The sequence below is a fragment of the Pogoniulus pusillus genome, chromosome 11, assembly GCF_015220805.1.
Source record: "Pogoniulus pusillus isolate bPogPus1 chromosome 11, bPogPus1.pri, whole genome shotgun sequence".
NCBI classification, from domain to species: Eukaryota; Metazoa; Chordata; class Aves; order Piciformes; family Lybiidae; genus Pogoniulus; species Pogoniulus pusillus.
The window spans coordinates 17,307,277-17,324,558 of record NC_087274.1 but is presented as its reverse complement, the minus strand read 5'-3'; the positions used below and the strand labels follow the sequence as shown (position 1 = coordinate 17,324,558).

General features: G+C 49.6%; 1 long non-coding RNA gene across 1 annotated transcript; it reads left to right on the top strand.

Moving 5' to 3' along the window:
- The first annotated feature begins 12,253 nt into the window (after positions 1-12,253).
- On the top strand, positions 12,254-15,648 carry LOC135179744 (uncharacterized). Its single transcript, XR_010304102.1, has 4 exons — positions 12,254-12,351; positions 13,084-13,133; positions 13,279-13,483; positions 14,599-15,648. It is a non-coding gene; the product is annotated as an uncharacterized LOC135179744 (long non-coding RNA).
- The last annotated feature ends 1,634 nt before the right edge of the window (positions 15,649-17,282 follow it).

The following is a 17,282-nucleotide window of genomic DNA, read 5'->3' as shown; positions in this document are numbered from 1 at the left end:
ACCTAATAGCAGCCTGCCAATACCTGAAGGGGCTACAAGAAAGCTGCAGAGAGACTGTTTGCAAAGACCTGCAGGGACTGGATGAGGGCAATGGCTGCAAACTAGAGCAGAGCAGATTGAGCCTGGATGTGAGGAACAAGCTCCACACCATGAGGGAATAGTGGAACACTGGAACAAGTTGTCTGGGGAGGTGGTTGAGGCCACATCCCTGAGATATTCAAGGTGAGGCTGGACAGGTCTGTGGGCAGCCTGATGTAACCAAGATGTCCCTGCTGAGTGCAGAAGGGCTTGGACTGGATGACCTTTGGAGGTCCCTTCCAACCCAGACTACTATGTGATTCTGTGACATCTGAATCCTCTTTGCACATGTAGGTGATCTAGGTGCAGAACATCTAAGGGAAAGATTTTTCTTGCCTGTGTGTCCTTTTTATGATATCAGTTGTGGTTGGACTGAGTCAAGTCACCTGTAGGAGGACCAAGAGATCTGTCACAAGCCAGGGCAGCCCTTTGGAGAAGCGCCCACTGCACATCACCATCTGGTAGTCTGAAATCTTGGCAGTGTCAGATGCCAGGTGAGGATCATAACAGTGGTTTCTGTAGCCCATCTGTTCCCTCACATGAGATTGATCCAGCTGGCTGCAGGACTCACTGTGGATCGAGTGTGATCAGCAGGCTTGCTCCAGAAGCAGTTCAACAGCAGAGCACAGCCTGTGTCAGGATGGCAGATGTGACTGTGTCCCCTGCTGCTCAACTGCGTAGTTCCCTTGCATCTCTCCAGTGTGTCCAGGTTGTCATCTTCCAGCTATGGTTCCAACCTACAGGACATGCTGGGTATGCTAACGTGCAGTTCCCAGATGGATGTTCCTAGAGAGTAAATCTTATGAGGAGCGACTGAGAGAGCTGGGGATGGTTAGTGTGAGGAAGAAGAGGCTGAGAGGAGATCTCATTGCTGTCTGAAACTACCTGAAGGGACAGTGTGTAAAGGCTGCCTCTGGGCTCTTCTCACAGGTAACTGGAGACAGAACAAGGGGGAAAGGCCTCAAGATGAGACTGGGTGTGATGGTTTGGGTGTTCTCTGCCCCCCCCACTGTAGAAACCACCCAGACTAGACTCAGCTGGCTCTGGAAATATGAATGAAGCTTATATTTACAGCTGGCACAACAGACAAGCAGATGTTTACAGTATATACAGTTACATACAGAAATATACAAGGTAAAAGGCAATACAGAAACACAACTCCCCTCCCAGAAACCTGAGTCCCCAGGAGGGGCTCTCAACTGCCCCTTCACCTTCCCCCTACCTCTCTCAACCTTACCCCAGTCCCAAGCAAGAATGGAGGTTCAGCCAGGGGATTAGGAAGCAAAGTGGATTAGTCCAAACTGGAGGGTGAGGTTAGAGAGTAAGATGCAGCTCAGCCAGTTCCCCAGCAGCAGCTCAAGTGAGAGCTGCTTTTATTTCTTGTTCCTATCCATTCAGCAAGCCTATGAGTGAAGTAGACATCACCATTGTTTTCCTTTCACAGCCTGTAATCTAGTTCTTCTCACCAAAACATTCTAGCTAGGCTCAAACTAGCACACTGGGGAAGTTTAGACTGGACATTAGGACAGAGAATGGATGGTCAGGAACTGGAATGAGCTGCCCAGGGAAGTGGTGGAGTCACCCAGCCTGGATTTGTTTAAGGGTCGTTTGGATGTGGTGCTTGGGGATATGGTTTAAAGTGAATCTTGTGGAGTAGGGTTGTAGGTTACACTTGGTGATCCTGAGAGGCTTCTCCAGCCTGGATGACTCTGTGATGCTGCGTGAGGAATTTCAGCCAAAGCTGGCAGCAAGCCAAGTGCTTGTCCTGAGAAAGTTTTCACAGAATGGTGGTGGGGATAGGAAAGGATCTCTGGAGATCATCCAGTCCAACTCTCTGCTACAGCAAGGGCACTCACAGCACATTGCTCAGGATCACAATGTCCAGGTGGGTTTGGAATCTCTCCAGAGAAGGAGACTGCACAACCCCTCTGGGCAGCCTGCTCCAGAGCTCCAGCATCCTCACAGCAAAGGTTTTATTTGTGGTTAGTGGAACTTTTCGTGTGCTAGCTTGTGTCCGTTGTCCCTTGTCCTGTCACTGGGCACCATTGACAAGAGTCTGGCCCCATTCTCTTTAGACATTGATTATCACTGAGAAGACCTCTTGGTCTTCCAGGACCCCCAGTGCCTTGGCCTTTCCTCCTCAGAGAGCTGTCTAGTTCCCACATCATCTTTGCAGCCTTTGCTGGACTCTCCAGTAGCTCCCTGTCTCTCTCGAATTGGGAAGCCTTGATCCATGATTTCTAACAACTATTTTCCACTGTGTGAGAAAAGAAACCATCGACTGAATTTGGGGTTTACTTCTGAGGAGCTCTTTCTGCAACTGTCTGACACTAGCAGCTGTCAACAACCTATCACTGTAGGCACCCAAGGAGAGGGAGCACTGCCTGTGCTCATTTGAAGTGTCTGACCTTCCTTCAGTCATACCACAGCGTTGGAAGCAGCTACACCTCCTATGGCTCCTGGGGACAGCATGCAGAGGCAAAAGGAGTTCTTTGCCCTTGAATGAAGTCTGTGTTCCTGTCGGTTTTCTCCTTCCATTTTTTTTTGGTCTGGGCTCTGTGGATTGCCAACTTCGCCTGGGTCAAGCCTTAAGGTAAGGATAACGCCACGAGTGTCAGGGTTCTTGTGGGATTTCTGGTTCCTCCAGCTCAGGAAATGCTGGACACTGCAAAATATTTCCTGTCTAACGTTCTCCACCGAGGCTGTTTGAAGCAAACGCGACCGTGATAAGCAGTCAGCAGCTGAGAGTTGTCCAAACCTAAACCTCCAACATTTCTGAGACTTTACCAACTGTCCGAAAAAAACAAACCCCTTAACTTGATCTTCTCGTTTCTTAAGCTCTGGAAAAAAAAGCAAAAAAGAGGAACTTTCTGTCTTCCAGCTTCTAGCTGGAGGATGGTTAACTGCTTTGCGTTTGCTACAGCTGGAGTTCAGCCAGAACGTCAGAATCCCAATCCAAGCTTCTTCAAACCGACGAACTTTGAGGATGGCTTTGTTAAAGTCTTTCAATGAGAGGATTTGTAAAGGGCCATTGCTGTCACCCAGCAGTAACTTTCCTTTTACTAAGAGGGTTTCAGCTCTTGGTTCCTACCTTGAAGTCACTGCTTGCTGGCTGAGCAGTTCTCTTCCAGAGAGCAGTGTGATCCAACCTGAGGAGAGACAGCCAAGACCCAGTCATGAAGGTTAGATCCAAACATAACCATTCTCCTGGTTTGGGACTGTTCAGATTTATATATTTCTGGGGCTTCCAGCACTTTTGTTTAGGAAACCTTCCCTTGGCTGAATGGGAAGTGCCAATTCTCCTTATATCCAGACTCCATGTCTCATCCATTCCCCCCTCCATAAATGCTTCCCCCTCTCGACTCCCCTTTGCGGCTGCCGATGCTCATGCAGCCCAGGCTTTCCAGGAACACTGGGGCTGCTGATGGTTTGTCCTGATTTCCTGATAATGGGCCATATAGACTTCTGTCTGCATCATCTGGCAGCCACCTCAGGTCCTGGACACTCAGCAGAGACTGAGCAGTCTGCTGGCTGCTCTAACTGGCTTGAATTGTAGGTGAGAGAGTCACTGGGGCTTTGCAGGGACCAGGGTGATTTGAAAGCCCCAAGAGCAAATAGGTCTTTTCTGCGTGGTCCTGGTGTTCATGCACATTTCTTTTAGCTGCCCAGGACTGCATTATTCAGACAGGACTGAGATCCAAGCAAAAGGAGAGCTCCTAATTCAACAGGAGAAGGCCAATTTGCTCTTCTTTTTGCACAGAATGTTTGGTGCTGAGGTATCCAGAGAGGAAATTAATTCAATGTGAGTTCAGGATTTGGTTGATGGTCACAAAGCGGAGAGTAGAAACTGCGAGTAGTGAGGGTAATGAAAGGCCTTCTCAGTGAAAAATAACACAAGAAAAGGAATAAAGCCCCCTAAAAGCACTTTCTTATGGAAATGCCAACCTGGAGAACTGTGTCCTGGAAAAGATGCATGGAACAAGCAAAGCTGATGCAAGCTCCCAAAACCATTTGCTGCTGTGCTGAGACCAAGATGTAAGGAATCTGCAGAGAGTTTCACATCAGGAAGGTCCTTTGTAGTCCTTTCCTTGACTGCTCACATGGTAAAGCTTGAATCCGTGGTTTGAAGCAAACCTTAGTGACTTAATTTAGCAGATCATGTCCTTGATCACTTTTTTCTTTAACTGGGACAACAGGAATGAAGCAGAAATCCAATATTCATGGAGTCCTTGATTATTAATGCTCATGTCCCTTTCAAACGTCCTCTACAGACCAGGCTGCCCATAGAATGGTTTGGGTTGGAATGGACCTTCTGGGATCTTCTAGTCCAACCATACTGCAGTGACCACAGATATCTTCCACTCAGGTAGTTCAGACTCTCACCCAACCTGACCTGCAGTGTTTCCAGGGATGGGGCATTACCCAACTCTCTTGGCACCTGGGCCAGCATTTCACCACCCTCAGCATCAAAAATGTCCTCTTTAGATCCAGTCTGAATCTTCCTCTTTCATCTTCAAAGCATCACCCCTTGTCCTGCTCACAAGCCCTGCTAAAAAGTCTGCTCCCAGCTTTCCTATTGACCCCCTTTAAACACCGAAAAGCCACCAGAAGGTCTCCCTGGAGCCTTCTCTTCTCCAGGCTGAACAACCCCAACCTTCTCAGCCTGGCCTCACCGCAGAGGGCTTCCAGCCCTTGCATCATTTCTGTGGCCTTCTTTGGCCCTGCTTCACATCCTTCTCACTCTGAGATCTGAACACGATGGCAACCTCCTGGGTTGGACTGAACCAGCAAGTGACAGGATTGCATAAAGCCACAGGCTGAGTGGAAACACTCCACCACCATTTTTTTTTCCCCTTAAATATTCCAGACAAGGAAAAGCTGCTTTGAGCTACTCATTTTTGACATGAATCAAAACACCAGAGAGGCTAGAGGTATGCTGAGAGGAGACACTTGGTACGAGAACAAACAAAACCCAATTAGAATCAGGGCATAATCTGGGTTGGAAGGGACCTCCAAAGGTCATCTAGTCCAACCAGGGGCATCCTCAATTAGATCAGGTTGCCCAGAGCCCTGAGCCCTGCGTTTGCATCAGATATGTGAGATGGCATCAGCCTGTGGCAAAGGCTCAGTTCTTTCCTGCATTGTTGCTGGATGAGGTTAAGGTGTGTCTCAAAGTGCTTCCAGGCAAAAGTGTTCAGCATTTTTATCCAGGCCTTAGCAAAGCAAACTCTCCCCACTGCAGATTTATCTGGCTTTACAGGAAATCCCCCAGCTCTGCACAAGTCAGGATTGGACAAGAAAATCCTTAAGAGCTGCATCTCAGCCACCACATCTGTGTTACAGCACAGCCTCTGCTGTGCTAGAAAAATGCTTCTTCCTTCAAGCTGTGTGCTTGAAGGGAAATAAAAAGAACTTCTTGATTCACATCATGTTGTAAAAGAGCTTCTTGATTCACATCGTATTTTGAGTGCTTTGTTTGCACAGAATCCCTACATGGTGGAGGTTGGAAATGACCCTCCGGAGGTCATCTAGTTCAAACCCCCTGCTAAAGCAGGGTCACACAGAGCAGGTCCTACAGCATCACAATATCTAGGCAGGTTTGGAATCCCTCTGGAGAAGGAGACTCCACAGATTCTCTGGGGAGCCTAGCTTGGTGCTCTGGCACCCTCACATCAATTGATCAGATCTCTCTCTGGGGCTGCTCTTCTGCAGGCTCTCAGCCCCAGGGCTCTCAGCCTTTGCTCCCCGCAGAGCTGCTCCAGGCCCCTCAGCAGCTTTGTAGCTTCAGCTGGACTCTCTCCAGTAGTTCCCTGTCTCTCTTCCACTGGACAGCCCAGAAATTAATCCAGTACTCCAGACATGGCCTCCCCAGGGCAGAGCAGAGGAGGAGAACCTCCCCTGACCTGCTGGTCATGCTAGTCTCACATGCACCACAGAATGCTATTGGCTTTCTCAGTTACAGCAGCACATCGCTGGCTCATGGGCAACTTGCTGCCCTCAAACACTCCAATCTCCTTCTCAGAGCTGTTCTCCACCAGGCCAGCCCTCACCTGTCCTGGTGCAAGGGCTTGTTCCTCCCCAGGTGAAGCACCCTACACTCATCCTTGTTGAACTTGATGGGGTTCCCTTCTGCTCATCTCTCCACATCCAGCTCCCTGATGTTGGTATTTTATCTTTTATGTCTGTGGCATTTTTAGTGGCGAAATGCTGTAGAGTTCTGTTTGAAGTGGAGACTCACTGGAATGGCAGTGCAAGTATAAATCAAGATTTTCACAACAGAAGTGAAAGCTTTGAAGCTTTCTTCACAGACTCAAACCTAGACAATCTCATCAGAGCCCAAAGCCCTTCTCTTCCCATCAGTAGACTTGTGGGTGTCAGCACTTTGAATGTTTCATCTCTCTCTTTTTTTTCTTCTTATTTTTAATCACAATTTACGATGGGAATCTTGCTGAGATTTTAAAATAAAATTCACAGAAGTGGAAAAGCCTTTCACACCCAGCTGCAACACCCTGCAGACAGACTGTGTGCAGTTAAAGATGCTCATGTTGTGAAAACCAGATTTCTGCCCCTCCTCTGTGCAGAAGCAGAGTAAAGGGCTGGGATTTAGAGGGGTCTGGAGTCAGGGTGCTCTGCTGCAGCTCCAGCAGGGTTGTTTACTGAGTTGGCTTTACATATACCTTGTTCACATCTGCTAATAGCCCAGAAGTAATGGGCTTACATCAAGCCAAAGCCTGAGGAAAGTGATGTCTCCCAGGTGTCTTGAGTGTTTGTAGGGAAGCCAAAAAGGAGAGAAGCAGAATCTGCTGCGAAAGGGAGCGCAGCTTCTCCAAGGCTTCCACGGAAAATGGAGCTGTCTGCTGGCACCATTTTTGTGCCACGAGAAGTGATACCCACATTTTGGAACTGCTTTCCTTCAATTACTGAATCCCAGCATAGTGGGAGCTGGAAGGGACCTCTGGGGATCATCCTGTCCAACCCCCCTGCTAAAGCAGGGCACCCACAGCAGCTTGCCCAGGATCACAATGTCCAGGTGATTTTGGAATCTCTCCACAGAAGGAGACTCTGCAACCAGTCTGGGCAGCCTGCTCCAGTGTTCCAGCACCCTCACAGCAAAGAAGTTTCTTCTCATGTTCAGCTGGAGCCTTCTGGCTTCCACTTTGTGCCCATTGCCCCTTGTCCTGTCCAGTGCAATGTGTCTAGCCCCATCTTTTTACCCCCACCCCCTTTGCCCTTGTCTCTTATTTTTTGATCAGCATTGCTCAGATCCCCCCTGGGGCTGCTCTTCTGCAGGCTCTCAGTCCCAGGGCTCTCAGCCTTTCCTCCACCCAGATCTGCTCCAGGGACCTCTTTGTAGCTCCTGATGGACTCTCTCCAGAAGTTCCTCATCTCTCTTGAACTGGGGAACTCTGAATTGGACCCAGTACTTCAGAGGTGGCCTCTCTAGAACTGAGTAGAGGGGGCAGAGAATGTGCCTCAACCTGCTGGCCACAGTCTTCTCAACACACTACATCATCCAACTGCTTGTTGGAGGAAGAGCATTACAAATGCTGCCTGTGTTGGTTCTCCCCACTGGAAAAGAGCCAAGAAAAAAAAGAAATCTGTCTCAGAAGAAGAGGAAGAAATAAAAAAGTGACAAATGCAAAGTGACTGTGGTAGGAAGCTCATTTGCCCCAAAGATGGAGTATCCTGAGCTGGAAAAATCAGACCAGATTTAAATTAATATTCATCCCTCTGTACTTTGAGAGGATGGATAAAGAGGGATACCAGCACGAGAGCTTGTTTGGCCAACTTTGCCTCAACAACTCTTCTTCTAACCCCCAGAGTCAGAATGAGAACTTCATTGGGGACAGCCTGAAGCAAGCTCCTCATTAGCAGGATGAGGTAATTGCTGCAGGGCTGGGACCCCAGACAGTCGGCTTGATGCCTCCACAAACAGCCTTTTGAAGCTTTCCATCTTTCAAGGGAAATGTGGAACCTCTATCTCCTTTTACTAGAGGATTTCAGATGAACTCCAAACAAGCGTGGACTTGGCCTGGTGCCACAGTATTACTAACAGAGTCTGGCAGGAGGGCGAGAAAAAAAAAGGGTCCTTGTGTTACAACAAGTCGATTCTGCTGGAAAATTGCTGCCTGTTGTCGTGTGCCAAGAACATCCAAATCAGGTAGATCATTGGCTTTATTTCGTGGGCAGCTTTGATTGTATAAGAATTTAGGACTAATGTGCTTGGAGCCGTCGGAAGGGAGCTGCACCTCCCCCAGTCGTCTTAGAGCGTCTGGGAGCTCGCAGCAAAGCCCCACCAGGCTGGGGCAGGTAAGGGGCTGAGGAACAATAGGATTATCTGGCGTGAGATCTTTTCCACCATGTGGGCCAAAGAGGCCCAAGCATTATCCTTCTGGCCTTTCCAAGGAGGAAAGATCAAATGCCTTGCTGCCTCAAGGATTATGGAAGGAAGGGAGAATTGGTGAGGGCTTTCAGCAGGGGATGAGTTAGCCCTTTATGGAGGCAGGGGGGAGCTGGGGATGGAAAATAAGGCAGGTGGTATGGCTGATGTCTGGAGTCTGAGATGTTTAGTCTGAGGCACTCCTTGGGACAGAAGTTCTGGGTCCCTCAGTTCAAGAGGGATATAGAACTGCTTGAAAGAGTCCAGCACAGAGATACAAAGATGATGAAGGCAATGGAACATCTCTGTTATGAGGAGAGGCTGAGGGAGCTGGGGCTGTGCTGCTGGGAGAAGAGGAGACTGAGAGGTGACCTCATCAATGGTTCTAAAGATGTGCAGGGTGAGTGGCAAGAGGCTGGAGCCAGGCTCTGCTGGGGGATGCCCAGTGACAGGCCAAGGGGCACTGGGTGGAAGCTGAGGCATAGGAAGTTTCATTTAAACATGAGGGGGACTTCTTTATCTGTAAGAGTGCCAGAACCCTGGAAGAGGCTGCCCAGGAGGGATGTAGAGTCTCCCTCTCTGGAGATATTTAAAACCCACCTGGATGTGTTGCTGTGTGATCTGCCCTAGGAGATCCTGCTCTGGCAGAGGAGTTGAGCTGGATGAGCTTTTGATGTCCCTTCCAGCTCCTGACATTCTATGATTCTAAGTGAGAGCACTGTGCTCACATCACAAAATCATCTTTGACGGTTTTGACAAGCTCTGGAAACTCCCAGAGTGAATCACAGAATGGTCTGGGTTGGAAAGGATCCCCAAAGATCATCCTGTCCAACCCCCCTGAAGTCCTCAACTAGATCAGGGTGCTCAGAGCCCTGCCCAGCCTCACTTTGAGTATCTCCAGTGATGGGGCCTCAACCACCTCCCCAGGCAACCTGTGTCAGTGTTCCACCAACGTCGTAGTAAAGAACATGTTCCTAAGGAGCAGAGGCAGCAGAGCAGTAGGCATGAGGTCAGGTTGTGCTACCTGAGAAGATGCTGTTGGTGATGTGAAGGCAGTGTGCTCTTACTACATGTTGAGACAAACCAACTTGTCCCACATTTGCTGTGTGCTGAGGGGCAGTCACAATGAATAAGGCAGGACATGCAAAGCAGCAGCCAAGAATCTCCACTTTTTGGGAGGAAGGAGGTGTGTGGGACGTGTACCTCCGTGCAGGCAGCTCCAGATGGTTACCTGGCACCTGTCTGTGCTGTCTGCAGATCTGCCATTAGGGCTGCTCAGACCTGGGTGGCATCAGCTGCAGATGGCGAAGGTGTGGCTGAGCTTGGCACTTTATGGGGCCAAGAATCACAGAATCACAGAATGTTAGGGGCTGGAAGGACCTCAGAAGGTCATCTAGTCCAACAACTCCCTGCCAGAGCAGGGTCTCCTTTTTTCCTTTTTTTAAACACAGCCCAGTTTTTTTTTTTTCTTTTTTTTTTAATCCCACTTCTCCCCCACCTCCCTCCTTTCCTTTCCTCTCCAACTCCAGTTTCCCCCATCTTCCTACTTTTCTTTCCATCTCCTTCCTTTCCCCCCACCTTCCTCTTTTCATCTCCATCCTTTTCCTCTCCATTCTCTTCCTCTCCATCTCCCTACTTCCAGTGCCACTTCCCCTCTTCCACCACACCTGTGCCTTTACCACCCCACACCTCATTTCCCTCCTTTTCCCCCAAACCCACAACACCTGGCTTCTATTGGAGTCTCCTCCCACCCCAGGTGTGGCCACTTTGCTCTCCCTGCCCACTCCCCTTTATAATTGCCCCAGGAAAGGCAGCAGCCCCAAGTTTGCCCATTTGGGCAGAGGATCCTCCTCGGGATCGCCACTGGTGAGTGCCCATGGTGCACACTGGGTGATGGTGGAGGTGATTCAAAGGCCGGGGGGCCTGGTGGCCCCCCGGTTAGCTAGGATAGGACTCAAAGATCGCTCCAATATCACCCACTGGTGCTGGCTGTGTCTCCTTACTGCTCTGTGTTTAGTTGCTGCTTTCAGCTCACTTGTGATGAGTTGGAGGAGCCGGCTGAACTGGAGACTCGTGGGTGAGAAGTGTTGTGTTGCCGTGGAATTGCTTTGGGTGGAAAAGCTTTCCCAGGTCACCAAGCCCAACCTTCAGCATGATAGCACTATGGCTATTAAGGCATGTCCCAAAGTGCTGTGGCCACACATTGCTTGAACACAATCACAGAACTAACCAGGTTGGAATAGACCTCCAAGCTCATCCAGTCCAACCTATCTCCTAACCCTTCTAGTTAACCAAGCCATAGCACTAAGTGCCCCATGCAGTCTTTTCTTGAACACCTCCAGGGACTGTGACTCCACCACCTCCCTCTGCAGCCCATTCCAATGCCAATCACTCTCTCTGTGAAGAACTTCCTCCTAATATCCACCCTGAACCTGTCTGGTATTAAACCAATCCAGGTTCAGTACCTGTTTGTTTTCCAGTCACAATAAAGTCAGGCATGTGGTAGGTAGGATTGCACTGATGTTTTGTAGTAGTTTGGGGTTATTCACATATGTGAAGCTTTCTGATTCAGATCCCTGTGCTAGAAACATGCAGCAACCTCTTCACACTGAATTTCTTTTTAAGTGTGATTTTCCACTGAGTTCTCCCACAATCAAACTTTGTGTTTTGATACAAACTGAGAAAGGCAATAAATGAAAGGTAAAATCAAGGTAGAATTCAGTCATGAAAGAAACAGTGGCTCAGGTTGCCCAGAAAGGTGACAGATGGCTCATTGCTGGGAACATTCAAGGGCATATTGAACTAAGCTCTGAGCAACATGGTCTCAGGAGTGACCTTGTTGCTGTCTACAACTACTTGAAGGGAGGTTGTAGCCAGGTGGGGTTGGTGTCTTCTCTCAGCCAACCAGTAACAGAACAAAGAGACATAGCCTCAAGTTGTACTAGGAGAGGTCTAAGCTGGATGTTAGGAGGAAGTTCTTCCCACAGAGAGTGATTGGCATTGGAATGGGCTGCCCAGGGAGGTGGTGGAGTCACTGTCCCTGGAGATGGTCAGGCAAAGCCTGGATGAGGCACTTAGTGCCATGGTTTAGTTGATTGGATAGGGCTGGGTGATAGGTTGGACTGGATGAGCTTGGAAGTATCTTCCGACCTGCTTGTTTCTACGATTGCATGGAGGCAAGGCATGGCATGCTCAAGGAGGGAGTGGACCTCTCCTCCTAACACCCCCTCCCATATCTCCTGTGAACCTGTGCAGAACTGGGTGAATGCTCCAGCCAGCAGACCTGAAAAGCCTGAGCAGCTTTTGGTTGCTGCCAAAGTGGGAGGTGCATGAGCCTCCTGCCTTCTGCCAGACTCCATCGGCGTCTCTCCCTGGTTGTTACCTCATTTGGAGAGCTGCTCTGGAGCACAGTTTGGCTGTTCTCTCTCTTTGACACTTTTATCTGATTGGATTTTGTTCCTGGCAGAGCTGTGAAGCTTCTGGGTGACCTGGGGTAAGTCTTACCTTCTTGGTAAAATGGGAGTGGTGCTCCCCACCACCTTGGGAACTCGCGGTGAGATGAGCTGTGCAATGCGTTGGGATAAGGGGGTGCAGCACCAAGGTCTTGATTTGTGGCTGGTGATATGAAACAAATTGAGGAAGCAGATGACAAGCTGTGGGGTAGGGATCATGATAGGAAGAGGATAGAGTTGATGAGCTAGAGCTTTTCATTGCTCACTTACCCTGTGAGCAAAAAAGTCTGTTACACTCTGACCTCCTAAATCGAAGCTACTCTTCTTCCTTATCTCTACAGATTCAGTCTCTAGGGCTGTGTCCTGCTCTGGAATCCTCAGCAAGCTAAGGATGTGGACCTGTCAGAGTGGGTCTGAAGAATGCCACAAAAATGATCCAAGGTCTGGAATCCCTCTGCTGTGAGGACAAGTGAGAGTTGGGGTTGTTCAGGTTGGAGAAGAGAAGGCTCCAGTGTGATCTTTCCAGTGCCTAGAGAGTGTCCAATGAGTGCTGCCTCCTTGGAGATGGAACTGCCTTGGACACAGAGATACATACAACAGTCTTACAGCCCAGAATATCTCTGCAGTGCAGGCAGCTTCTGACATCCTTTGGTCTTTCTGGCATTGGAAAGAAGCTAATCTTGTTAAATCATAGAACCATAGAATCAGTCAGGGTTGGAAGGGACCACAAGGATCATCCAGTTCCAGCCCGCCTGCCATGGGCAGGGACATCTCACACTAGATCAGGCTGTCCAGAGCCTCATCCACCCTGGCCTTAAACACCACCAGGGATGAGGCTTCCACCACCTCCCTGGGCAATCCCTTCTAGTCTCTCACCACCCTCATGCTGAAGAACTTCCTCCCAACATCCTGTCTGAATCTCCCCATTTCTAGCTTTGTTAAAGATGTCCCTGTTGACTGCAAGAGGGCTGAACTAGATGACATTTAAAGATCCCTTCCCATCCAGACCATCCTGTGAGTGTGTCAATCTATGACTACTCTGGGACAGGGACTGTTTTTCACCACTGCCACTCTGGAATGTCCTCCTGTTTCCTCAGGGCAAGGTCAACTCCCTGGGGTGAGTCATACCACTGCGGTTCAGCTCATTTCTTCCTTCTACTTTCTCCTCTGCAGGCTGTGCAGCAGAACCACACTTCCCACCCTGAGAGCGAGGACTGGGCAAGGTGCTCTGCTCCAGAAATAAACTCTGTCCTCATTTCCTACCATGAGAGGTTCCCCCCTCCTTTTTTTTTTTTTTGTTTTGAGTTCAACTAAACCAAACAATCCTAAAAGCAAGCACCCTTTCTCTGCTGCTTTTTTCTCTTACAGAAACACATAAACCTGGTGCCTTCATGTCTCATCAAGAAAACCCAGACTTGGAGCCTGCAGGCAGGACTCTGTGCCACCTAGATAGTTTGGACACAGACTTGGACTCACCTACGCTCACACACACTCTGCCTTCCTTGCCTCAGCAGGACAAGGCTTCAGAGCTTTTCTTGCATCCACAAACTTGAATGAGACTCAGCAGGAAAAGGTCATTTCCAGTCGTTGACATTCAGGCTGTCTCCCCATTCCTACCCTCCAAGCAGTGTTTATATTTAAAGAGCATCAGCCTGGCTGAGGAGAAGCTTTCCATTTGCCAGGGTTTCTGGGAAGAGTACTCACACCTGTAGGAATACAAACTCACAGCTCTCACACCTGTAGGAATACGAGGATATGAGAGAAAAAGAATCTGGTCCTGAGGCATCTTCTCCTACTGGGCTTGCCCAGTGACTAGGCTGAAATTCCTGGCTGTGCCATGATAGGGTTTGCCAATAGAAAAAGGATTTTGTGAGCATGGATCTTGTGCATGGGGATGCAAATAGAATCCAAGAGCTGGAAGTCCTCTGTTGTGACGACAGGCTGAGAGAGTTGGAGTTGTTTGGCCTGGAGAAGAGAAGGCTCCAGCCCTTGGATTCCAACCTTCAGATTGTGTTTTGTGGCCTTCTCTGTCCTGCTGGATGTCTCTCCTGTGCTGAGGACTCCAGAGTTGGCATCAGCACTGTGGGTGAGGTCTCAGCAGAGCAAAGGGGCAGAATCCTCTCCCTACTCCTGCTGTCCACACTGATGGCAGCAGCTGGACATGGCTGGCTCTGGGCTTGGAGAGCTCAGTGCCAGCTGATGTCCAGATTTTTATCCACCAGCAGCCTCAAGCCCTTCTTAACAGAGCTGCTCTCTATCCCTTCACCCCTCAGTTTGTACTGATGACTAGAATTGACCCCTTGACCTTAAAGGCATCAGCAGTGTGGTTGTCTACAGGCTGTTGATAATGCTTGAGGCTTTTCCAAGTGCTGTGAAAATCAGTAGACAGGCAAAGGTGGGGTTGGGCTCTTCTGCCAGGCACACAGGGACAGAACAAGAGGACACAGCCTCAAGCTGTGCCAGGGCAGGTTCAGGCTGGATGTTAGGAAGAAGTTCTTCCCAGAGAGAGTGATTGGCATAGGAATGGGCTGCCTGGGGAGGTGGTGGAGTGCCCATCCCTGGAGGTGTTTAAGAGCAGATTGGATGAGGCACTTAGTGCTGTGGGTTAGTTAATTAGAAGGGTTAGGTGATAGGCTGGACTTGATGATCTCAGAGGTCTTTTCCAACCTGGTTCATTCTGTGATGCAGGTGAGGATGATTCTAATCTGCTTCCAAACTCATCTTTGGGGGAGTGCTTGCCCACAGCTGTGGTTAACGGTGATGAGGCTCGCTCTGGTCCCAGGAAGGAAGATGCTCCAGGAACGTGAAGTATTCTTGAACTCAGAACTGTACTTTGCCATCCATGTGTAATCTTGGTTTCAGAGCCTGCAGAGAGATGGAGCTTGTGTGTATGTTCTGGCCTGGAAAACCTTCTATGTCTGTTGATGTGCTCGGAGAAATTCACAGGCATCAGGGAAAATCCTTTCGGCTCTAGTGGAACGATAACAACTGTAGGGTTGGTTTGAACTCTCTGGCAAGGAACGAGTTGAGAAGTGAAGAGCCTGCGAGTGTGATTCTCTGCTGAATATAGAGCAACGTCTAAGAAGGAGCTGGAAGCAATTCAGAGCCTCAGCAGAGCTCGCTGAGGCCTAGGAGCTCGACTTGTAGCCCAGAGCTCATATCCAGTTCGTGTTCAGCAGGCTGTAATGGAAAACAGCAGCCCCTGATAAGTAACAATGGCCACGTTAGCTCTGGGCTCCAACAATAGGAAGGTTCACACAAGCTACTGCTCTGGCAAGCCCTGGCTCCCAGGGGCATTGGCTAGGCAGCAGTTTCCCTGGCAGCAGAAGCAGATCATCTGAAATGCTCGTTACGAGGAGGTGGATGCAGGAGCGGTGAGGCGCTGCGAGAGCTAAAGGGTGGTCAGCAGTCCCCAGGACCCTACCTGCTGGCTATGGGAGGGGAACAAAAGCATGGCTCTGCTGCCACCAGCAACAACAGGGCACGGAGGGAGAAGACAAGACTGGTGGCAGCTCTGCAAGGCACTTCAGCTGGGTTAGAATCCAGACTTCTATGGGGGATACCTGCCCAGAGATAGAGAGGTGCCTTGCTAACCTGCTGACGTGGCAGGTGTACAGGTGAGCCTTGTGGAACTGGAGAGGTGCAGGCCACCAGACCTAATCCACAGCTCTGCACAGCCCAGGTGAAGTCATGCAGTGCCTCCTGCATCGATCCCATGCCTTGCTGTTGGGATCCCTCGGGACCATCACAGTCCCCAGAGTCTTTCAGATCTCACCTTTTGGGTGAGGCAAAGGATTTGGCTACCGCTGTGGTGTAAAGACATGCAGGGAGCACAGATATGGAGATGAGGATGTATAGTTGCAAGACCTTAACCAATACACTGCCCTTTTTTGCAGGAAGAAGCAGCTGGAGATGGCTTTCCACATCTCTCTGCATCTTGAAATTCAAGGGTTTTCATCACCTGTTGTATAAGTGAAGGCAGCAGCGATGCTGAGCAGCTTATAAAAGGAACTATCTGTCCCTTTGCCACTTGGAACCATAGAATGGTTTAGGTTGCAAAGTACCTCAAAGCTCATCCAGTTCCAAACCCCCTGCCATAGGCAGGGACACCTCCCACTAGAACAGGTCACTCAAGGCCTCATCCAGTGTGGCCTTGAACACCTCCAGGGAGGTTGTGGAGCACAGAAGCACAGAATGTGATCACAGAATGTTGCCTCCCTGGGCAACCTGTGCCAGTGTCTCACCACCCTCACTGCAAACAATGTCTTCCTAACATCCAGTTCACATCTCCCCTCTGCCACTTTAAACCCATTCCTCCTCATCCTGGCATTACAAGCCCTTCTCAATAGTCCCTCCACAGCCCTCCTGTAGTCCACTTCAGACACTGAAAGGCCACTCCAAGGTCTCCTCAAAGCCGCCTCTTCCCCAGGCTGCAGAGCCCAAACTCTCATAGCCTGTCCTCATAGCAGAGCTGCTGCAGCCCTCTGAACATCTTCATGGCCTCCTCTGGACTGGCTCCAACAGTTCCATGTCCTTCTGCTGTTGGGAGCTCCAGAACTGTGCACACTTAGCCACAGGCAAATACATTCCCATACAAAAAGTGGCCAAAAGACCAATGTCACTTTGAAGCCTCACTCCAGAGAGATTGGCCTTGCTTGGGAAAGAATCTCCAGCTTGAGGCCATTGATTCTCTGGAAGGTGTTTCTGACACAGCTGGATGCAGGAAGCCTGATGACATGAGCTTTACAGTGCAGATCAGCAGATGATGTGGTTGGCATTCCTGCCCTCATCCTGGAAGTGTTTATGTGGGCTTTGTGCTGGAAGCATGTGCTGGATTTTGAAAACTGGCCTGGTCTCCAGAGCATGGCATTTTATTCTAGCTCTGGCCTCTCAAATGAACGTGGAGGAGCTTGCTCACCATGCCTCAGTTTCCCCTGTGCAGAAAAGCCTCCTTTGGAAGCTGTTTCCTGCTTTCCAATGAAAAAGTCTAGGTTAAAATCTACTTCTTTAATGAGTGGGACAGCAAAGTCCTTTTCTACTACTATTCTTACTTTAAGTGAGGATCCAGTGCTCAATCTGCAAGCAGACCTGAGCTCAACCTTGACCAGTTTAAGTTTCCTAATGCAACGTTGTGTATACATAAGGCTGCTGATAACACCAAACTGAGAGGTTTGGCTGAGACAGCTGAAGGCTGTAAGGCCATCCAGTGAGACCTGCACAAACTGAGCTGGGCACAGAGGAACCAAATGAGGTTCAACAAGGACAAGTGCAGAGTCCTACACTTAGGGAGGAAGAATAAACTGCACCAGTCCAGACTAGGAGGTGATCTGCTGGAGAGTAGCCCTGTGGAGAGGGACCTGGGAGTGCTGCTG